This window comes from Chrysochloris asiatica, unplaced genomic scaffold (assembly GCF_000296735.1).
Source record: "Chrysochloris asiatica unplaced genomic scaffold, ChrAsi1.0 scaffold00679, whole genome shotgun sequence".
NCBI classification, from domain to species: Eukaryota; Metazoa; Chordata; class Mammalia; order Afrosoricida; family Chrysochloridae; genus Chrysochloris; species Chrysochloris asiatica.
Window position 1 is genome coordinate 74171 of NW_006409197.1, and position 7993 is coordinate 82163.

Genomic DNA, 7993 nt, shown 5'->3' on the forward strand with positions numbered 1-7993 from the left:
AGAGCAGAGGGCAGACATCAGAGAGCAGAAGGCAGACAGCAGAGAGCAGAGGGCAGACAGCAAAGAGAACAAGAAGCAGAAGCAAGGGCAGAAGCTAGAGAGCATAGCCGGACAGCACAGCAAGTTGAAAGGCCTCTCGAGTTGTACTCATTTCTCCACCTGACAATTTCGCGTATCCTCTCATGTCCCACGACCCTTGCGGGAGAGGAGGCACTCCTCCGCACTACAGCACATAACCACCACCACAGCTTCGGAAACCCTGTACAGGGTCACTATGATTCGGGACCAACTCCATGGCACATAACCAACCAACCAACCAATAGTTATCATGCTGCCCCCTCAACTTTTTTCTTAACATCAGCTTTCTGCACATTACATCATAATAATTCATTTCATATTTTTCAGCCACATCCTTTGAAATCTTGTGTTCAGATATTTTACTGCATAATTTCTTTCTTTCACTTTAGGTGCTCCATACTCAAAAGCAAATATCAGCCTGTTGTGATACCCAGTTTAGTCTTTTCTTTCTGTCCTAGTTTTAATGAACTTTTGGTTTCTTCATATATGATGTAATAAATGTATCCCACAATTCATCTGATTTTCAGTCATTATTGTTCAATGTGTCCAATCTACAGAACTTCAATAAGTCCATGGAAAATATGTTTCAATTCAATTTTCCCATAAACTTTCTGAAGCCTTCTCATACCCTTGAGTTGGTCTCTAAATTCTGTCTGGTGGAGTATACTCAGTGTCATACTCTGGTTCTCATGGAATTTTAAATTTTCTCCAACATGAACTTTCAAAGGAAAAACTGATGGTCTGGTTCCACCATCAGCCCTTGTCTTGATGCTGCTGAGTTTCTCTATTTTCAATTCCATTCCCGAGTATTGTATCCAGCAAGGCCTATGTGTATGGTCACCATACTTGTTACTGAATAAGAGATATTTGCAAAGAGTGAGTGAATCACTGGCTTTGCAAACTTCTATCATGACATCCTCAGCATGATTGTTATTACTGCGGCTACGTCTGCCAGCTCTTGATCCTTGTTTGTTTCCAACCTTTGTTTCTAATCTCCAGAAATAATCAATGTAACTTAATTACATGTTTGATCAATTTCAGACTGAAAACGTTGGTAAAAATCTTCAATTTCCTTATCTTCAGCCTTAGTGATTAGTGTATAAATTTGTAATAGTCATAATAACTGGTCTTCCTTGTACACATGTGAATATTATCCAATCATTGATACTGTACTTCAGGATCGATCTGAATATTTTTTTCAATGATGAGACTTCCAATTACAAGTGACACCATTCTTATTCAATTGGTCATTCCCAATAGTAGACCATGGAAATATCTGATTCAAATTTAGCAATATCAGTTTATTTCTGCTTACCAAATGACTCTAATCAGAGTCCTCATGTGGTGCTATAGGAGAAGAACAAGGTCACTTTGAACTACAAGGTCAGGAGTTCAAAGTCACCAGCTGCTCCTATGACGTCCTACAGAGGGTCGCTATGTTCAGAACCGACTCAACAGCATGGAACAAACAACAATGACTATAACTACAGTCCAGGTATGGCACTAAAGGATAAGTGCTGGACTGACAATAGCAATGTTGGTGGTTCAAGCCCACGAGTTGCTCCTCAGAAACCCTATACAGCATTGTAGTGAGTTTGAACTAACTTGATGGCATTTACCTATAATTAGTATATGAGCCAAAAAATTTGAAGAGAGCTACCTGATAAAACAATTGGAATAAATTCATATTTGTCACCATTTCTAAAGTAAGGTGGCCCATTGGAATGCAGAAGTCATCAAACAGTATCATTAATATCACATGCAAGTAAAATTTTGCTGAAACTAATTTTGCAACTGCTGCAAGAGTACATCAACAGAGAAAGGCCATAAATTCAGGGCAGATTTAGAAGAGGACGTGGAACAAGAGGCATCACTGCTGACAATAAGATGGACTGTGGTGGAAAGCAGAGAATACCAGAAGGATGTTTACTGGAGCTTTACTGACTATAAAGAGACATTGTTGTTACTGTTGGTGTTAAGGGCAGTTGAGTCTAACTCAACTCCCTAGTGACCCTGTATAGGATTTCCAAGGAGCATCTGGTGAGTTTGAACCGATACTGACCTTGCAGTCTAGTGCTTTATCCCAATAAAGAGACATCTGACAGTGTAAATCATGACAAACTAGTATCATAATCACTATAATTTTTTTTGTTATCAAGAAAACCTTTTCTTAATTTTCTTATAAAATTGGTCTCATACAAAATGTATCCTTTTGTGATTCACTAATTTCACTCAGCATAATGTCCTCCAGTTTCATTCACATTCTGAGGTGTTTTAGCAGATTCATTGTTATTCTTCAACCTTATATAGCATTGCACTAGGTGTATGTACCAAACTTCATTTAGCCAATCTTTTGTTGATAATCACTTTGGCAGTTGCCATCTATTGGATGCTCTCTTCACAGACTGCATATTGAAGTATCTATCCTGTTTTCTTATCCATTTTGCTGTCTCTTGATGAGTGTTTTAACCCAATGACATTCAATGCAAGTACTGAATAGGTATGACTTGATTGCTGTCATTTTCCTATGTGTATATTTGTTGTGAAACTGCTGGCTTCTTTGTTTCACGTAATTTTCTGTGCTGAGCTCATTTTGTTTGTGGGTTTTATTTGCATTTTCATTTTTGTCATGTTCATGTTTACTAAAACCTCCTGATTTTCTTTTTTTATTTTGATGTGCAGATGTATTCATTTTGAGGTTATCCTGTAATTTATGAATATTTTTCCTATTTAAACACCTGTGGTATCTTAACATCTACTTGATTCTCTTGCCTTTGGGAAGTTCTATAGCTATACTATTAGTTCGTTTAACTTTGTAGTTAATTCTATTATGCATTGACATCTTTGATTTCATATTTTTAGTATTGTAGGTTTGCTTTTTAAAACTTCTATATCAGGATTGAGTTCTGGGTGGTGCTGTCATGTATGGTAATCTCAGGTTGCTTTCTGCCCAAAGAACATTCCTTAGCATTTTTTATCTGGTCATGACAAATTCCATTACTTTTTGTTTAGGTGAAATGGTCAAAATGCTCTTGGAATCCAGGATGTTAAGATTTCATCTCTAATACTAAAGACACGTTATTAGGATAGACCAGTCCCTGGAGAAGGACATCATGCTTGGTAAAGTAGAGGGTGAGTGAAAATGAAGAACATCTCCAACGAGATGGACTGCCAAAGTACCATCAACAATGAATGTAAGAGTTTCACAGCAACTGTGAGGATGGCAAAGGATCTGGCAGTGTTTAGTTCTGTTGGTCATAGGGTCGCTATAACTTGGAATCAATTCAACACCTAACCATAACAATGACTATAATATCGACTCTGATAGTTAAGGTTTTGTGTCAACTTGTGTTGGCCAGGAATCTGTATTGATTAGCAGTTGCTAAGTACCATCAAGTCAGTTCCGATTCACTGCAATCCTGTATAGGGTTTCCAAGGAGTGACTGGTGGGTATGACCTGCCAATGGACTGTGATCCCACAGTCCCACAAAGCAGTTAAGATGTAGTTATTACTTCCATGAAGTGATCTAAAATGATTCAATCAGCCCATGATGTGATCTGATGTGATCAGTTCTGATCTGATGTAATTTTTCAGTGTGTTCTAAACCCTCATGTCTATGATGGTAATGAGCTCAGATGCAATCTACATGGTAAGGTTATGTCTTGAATCAATCTCTTTTGTGATATAAAAGGACAGACAAGGGAGCAGAGCTCAGTGGGACCTACTACCACAAAGATAAAAACCAGAAATGGAGTGCATCCTTAGCACCTAGGGTACCTGCATTTGAAAACATCTAGACTTAGGGGAATACTGATGCCAATAGATATGGAGCACTGCCGAATGCTGGCCTTACAGATGCTGAATGGAGACGAGAACCTTTACCCCTAGCAGGCAATGAGAACCATCTGTCTGAATTGAAAACTCCTAGACCTAGGGGAATACTGATGCCAACAAATATGGAGCACTGCCGAATGCTGGCCTTACAGATTCTCAATGGAGACAAGGACCTTTACCCCTAGCAGGTAATGAGAACCAGCTCTCTGAATCGAAAACTCCTAGACCTAGGGGAATACTGATGCCAACAGATATGGAGCACTGTTGAATGCTGGCCTTACAGATGCTGAATGGAGACAAGGACCTTTACCCCTAGCAGGTAACGAGAACCAGCTGTCTGAATTTGGACTTTGAGCCTTCCAAATTAGGAGAATAATTTCTGTTTCTTAAAGCCACCCACTTATGGTATTTCTGTGATAGCAGCATAAGATGAATAAGATATTGATTTCATTTTTTTTTCCTTCCAATTTTCCTACAATTTAATGAATGGATGTTTGCAACTGTTTCTTCTCATTTTGACTCAAGCATCATCAGAAAATTGAGGTACTGAAAGCTTTGCAACATCCATTTTTCTAGATCAAGTCTACTTTGAGGAAACAGATCTTCTCCAGATTATATTTGAAATGGTTTCCAGTCTGGGGCTTCATCTTCTGGCACTGTGTACAACATGTTCCAATGCTACTCATAGGGCAGTTGTAAAAAGTGGGCCATCTCTTTCTATCTAGGCTGGGTCAGGTTGGAAGCTCTGCCAAAACCTGCCATCATGGAGTACCTTGTTGGTAGTTGAAATACCGATGGGTTAGCTTCCAAAAGAACAACAACATGCAAGCCACCACAGTATGACAACCTAACAGAGTCATGGTGGAGTTTAAGACATGGGAGGTTTGCCATGTCCAGGGAAGCCAGGATATGCAAGGTCCAGAGACCAAATGACCAAAACAGTTTCATTCAACAACGCATTACCAATCCCTGGCCCACATACTACTAGCGTAACAAGAACAAACAGTATTTGATCAATATATTTTAAAGAAATAAAACTATCCATACCTATTATGGTCAGGTTTCTGAAGATTTCCATCAATACATCTCTGTAGAGTTGCTTCTGAGAAACATCCAGCAATTCCCACTCTTCCCGGGTAAAGTCCACAGCCACATCAACAACCATTGAGTCCTAAAACAGCCCACATACTCTATTTCAGCAAGGTGCCACGTGTTCTAATAGGTGTGAAAGGCTGAGAATGACAGCCCCAAAGAATGGAGATTTCATGGGATTCTGTTCTACTTAAGGCACACTCCAGGGTTCAGCTATCAGCCTTGTCGCTTCACTGTCTACATTTATACCCTGACTGGTTTAATCTTAGCTCATAGATTTATCATCATGAGAAGGTTTCAAAAAATTCATGGAGAACTTCCATTATCTTTCAATTTTGTATTCCAAAGAAGTTTTGGAAGGCTGCACATAATATCAGTTTCATTCAGTTGGGCATAGGGTAGTTATGAAAAGAAGCCCACAGGAAGCCACCTAACAACAACAACCTCATATTTTACAAAATAATGAACATCTCTTCACAATTTGTATCCAATTCCAATTTCAATTCTATCTTTATGGCTTAGAACAATCAGAACACCTAGCATATGTTAGAGAAATACTCAGTATTAAATGTTGTTCTTTCACATTCAGATCATTTCTCTCCTGTATGGAAAAAAACAACAACTGTGCATCTCTTTGTATTTAAAAAAAAAGAAGCACAGGTGAAAGCAGGATGAGATATTAACAACTAGGAAACACTGAAAGACTAGCAGTTTTTCTTTTTGGTGACACCAGCTATCGGAAACCCAATGGAACGTATACAAAAAGCAGTTACCCAAGGCCCTGAGCTTGGGGCTTTCCATTTTTTTTTTAATGAATTCAGGTGATCAGGAGCTGACAGGACCACCAAATGAAAAGAGAATGCTATTTGGGGAATTGTGAATCTTTGCAGAACAAGCACCTGCTTTTCAATAATTCTACAGTTGTGCTGTAATGCACTCTGACTTTTCAGAGAGACTGGTAAGGGTTTGGAAAAGATCAATAAAACTCAGGTGAGAGACAGGAAACATGAAAATCTAGATATCATCACACTTTAAAACATGGAAAAACAAAGGTACCATACACCAATTACTAGTGACTGTCCCATTGAATAAACACACATAGACACGTACACAAACACACTTTGAGCTCAACCTCTTAAAAACCAGAATAATATGCTTTTGTGCTTCCTGATACAAACAAGAGATCAGGATGAACAATTTCTGGTAAGTCCATTTAAGTGCGAGGGATATAGTTGTTACACTAAGCACATGTTCTAGACTTACACGCCAGTCCTTACTTACACACCAGACACCCCACTCCACATTCTCATACCTACAACCCTTGAAAGGCACACACACAATTACCTGAACACTGACCACTGGCATCCCTCCTACATACAGTTAAAACGAAAAGGCAGATGATGTTCACACTTCTAAACTTTTATTCAACAGTCAAGTGGAGGATGCCATCTTGACAAGGAACAGAACAGCAAGAAGCCTTATGCATGAAAAGTTCATTGTTTAGCAAAGCGACAAGGAATGTCCTCTTGGTTGGCAAAGCCACAAGTGGTGCTTCATGCAGGGGCCCTGAGGTTTCTAGCTTTCCCTTGGAAAAATAGTTTATTTCTGATTTCCTTATAAGAAGTTTTAGAAAATCTTCCATAATCATTAGATACTTTATACAAACCTCATGTTATAATATTTGCCTTTCACATTAACATTAACTTTCACACCAGATTCAATCTTATGCAGTTATAAGAATGAATATATATAAAACATGAAAACAAAACAAAACAAATCCCATAATGTGGGTAAAAAAAAAAAAAAAGGAGTACTGAAAGGGCACGTTTTAGCAATAAATGCACACATCCAAAAACAAGAATGGAGACTTCCGGTTTGCCAGGACGGCCAGGCGGTGCGGGTGAGTGGGGGCTCCGGGATTGGGGGGGACGGGAAGCTCGCAAGTTGGGCCTCCCAGGTAGGAATTCACAGTCTCACGGCCCACGTAAATCTTGGTGCGCCAGAGCCTTAGACCCGCTTCTTTGAGAAATCACTGTGCAAGGAATTACAAGCTTTTTAAAAGGGCGCCGCGGCATCCCCAGCTCCTTTGGGCTTGAGGGGGCGGGGTGGGAACCAGCTCGTGCGGAGCCTCCAGTGGCTAGGAGACTCAAACAGGGAGAGCCACTGGTGACACCTACCCCAAGGGGGGATTTCTGCACATACAGTGGACAGAGGGAAGTTAGCTTAGGAGAGGAAAAAGGAAAAACAAAAAAAAGCCCGCAGAAAAAAGAGAAGCGGTGACTGTCTGACGTCATCAGGCGCGGACTGTGCCTGCCTGAGCCACTTCTGCCCTGCCCAATTGACCCATGTGTTCCCAGGGCCCGCCAGGCGCACGCACACACGGGCGAGCAGCTCCCGGCCGGCCCGAGCCGCGTACCGTGGGCCTGCCAGGCGCGCAGAGGCGAGCGACCCGCCACCCGCTGAGCCGAGCAGCATCCCTCAGGCGCCGACTGTGCCTGCCTGAGCCACTTCTGCCCTGTCCAATTGACCCGAGTGTTCCCAGGGCCCGACGGGCACGCGCGCACACAGGCGAGCAGCTCCCGGCCTGCCCGAGCTGCGTACCGTGGGCCTGCCAGACACGCGAAAGTGAGCGACCCGCCTCCCGCTGAACGGAGCAGCCTCCCTCAGCCCTGCCGGGCATGCGCCGGCAAACAGCTCACCTCACGCTCAACTGAACCGCGGAGCGCTGGGGCATGCAGCCCACCTCCTGCCGTGAGCACCCACTCTGGAACCCCATTTGGATCTCCCCTTTATTTTTATTATTATCTTTTATCTTAGAAGGTTCAGCAGGAGCCCCGACGTGGCCCTGAGGGCTGCGGTGCCACTACAAGGTCACCTGAATTACAGGGTCAGGGGTCCAAGCCCACCATCCGCTCCTCGGAAACCCTATAAAAGAGCATTAGGGGAGGGACGTCCGGCGCTTCCCTGACCCAGCAACACAGGCTAGCC

General features: G+C 41.9%; 1 pseudogene; it reads right to left on the minus strand.

The window, feature by feature from the left end:
* Positions 1–7480, minus strand: part of LOC102824584 — a 16458-nt pseudogene extending 8978 nt beyond the window's left edge.
* Positions 7481–7993: the final 513 nt, after the last annotated feature.